Below are 1,730 nucleotides of genomic sequence, written 5' to 3' on the forward strand. Positions count from 1 at the left end.
CCCCCCCCCCATGAAACGTTCAAAAAAGGGTCCTGTGTGTCCCAAGTTTTTTCTGGGACTACTCATTGGCATGCCATTCCGCACCTCATGACACGTTAGAAAAGAGGTTGCGTGTGACCTAAGCTTTTTCTGGGACAAGTCACAGAGGAGCCTTCCCGCCCCCCATTACACGTTGAAAACGGTATCATGTGTGACTTAAGCAACTGTGTATTTCGTATAGACATTTCCCTAATTTTATCGTAAACTGTTAGTCGCAGGGTGAAAACAGATTCAACATAGATATGTATTTTCAAAGGATCTACCACTTTTATTTGAATTTTCACTATCATATTCGTGATCAGTGCGTCAAAATACATAGGTATAGGGAGTTTCAAATTAATCGGAGGTAAGCACTTTTCGGAACTCCACCCGAAAAAAAGATTAATTTTCTACCAGAAAATTGTAGTTGGAACCAAAAAGGATGAAATTTCTACCAAAATTTCAAGCCAAAAAAGATAAATTGTCTACAAAAAATGAAATTTCCAACAATATAGTCTATTTTTTAACCAAGAAGATTAATTTTTTTACCAAAAGAGATTAATTGTTAACAAAATACATGGAGTTTCAACAAAAAGATACATTTTCCACTAAATCTTCAAATTTATAACCAAAGAGATGAATCTTCAACCAAAAAATAAATTTCAAAAATCCGAGCTTCGCGTTCGATAATATATTCACCTCGCGCTTCGCTATCGATCTTTGTATATTCCTTACACTAGTGCACAAATTTTTTAAAACTAAAGGTCAAAGCATCGGTCAAACATCGGTAATTTGGTGATAGTGACTTCGTTTTTGTTAAAGCTCCTTTGGCTTTAACGAATACATTCTCATCACATATCTCGTACTTCGCACTCGAATTTTGTATCTCAACTGTATATTATTTCCATAAACGTATATCGTTACAATTCATAACATGCATTGATCTGAAAACAGACGTAGTTTCATTTTCTCTTTAATAAAAATGCGCGTTCAACAAAAAATTGTTATTAAACATTTTATTGCAACTTTTACCGGTTTTTCAAAAACTAAATTTGCTCTTCGATTAATCGATTAATAAGGTTAATGAGGGTTTGGGGTTGGAAGGGAGGGGGCGATTAGTTTCAACCAAGAGTCATAGCTAGTTAGCGTTTTATACTCAGACGTTTAATCAACCTTCAGCAGCGTTGTATTAGATGGGAGTTCATATGATCTCATTTTCACATTCCCGGCCAACAGTGAGAAAAAAAATGAAATTTTTGTTTGAAAATAACGTACAGCCCACAAATAATGAGCGATTTGTATAAAAAAAAATTGGAAAAAGCTGCTAAGATTTCTAAGAGAGTTATCGCGCCTGATTATTTAATTAAGTTTTCAACTTTTTATAAATAAACGAATATAACGGAAAAATTGCCATTTTATCTATTTGACGTTCCCGGTGTTCGTAAATAACAGGAAAGTTCTTGAAATCGCCTAAGTTTCATAGAGTAATATTAGCTAAATATCTTCCAATATTATATATTAAACAATATATAAAAATTATAAATTTTGCTGAAGTTTTCATGAAGTTCCGAATTAAAAAAGTTAAAATAGAAAAAAAAACTAATTTTTCTGTCGACAAATGCCTGATTGTTGCCTACGTAGTTGACGTAGTTGACGTAGAAAAAAAATGATTTTTTCTGTAGATAAATACCTGATTAATACATTTGTTGATT

The sequence above is a fragment of the Belonocnema kinseyi genome, chromosome 3, assembly GCF_010883055.1.
Source record: "Belonocnema kinseyi isolate 2016_QV_RU_SX_M_011 chromosome 3, B_treatae_v1, whole genome shotgun sequence".
In the NCBI taxonomy this organism is placed as follows: domain Eukaryota; kingdom Metazoa; phylum Arthropoda; class Insecta; order Hymenoptera; family Cynipidae; genus Belonocnema; species Belonocnema kinseyi.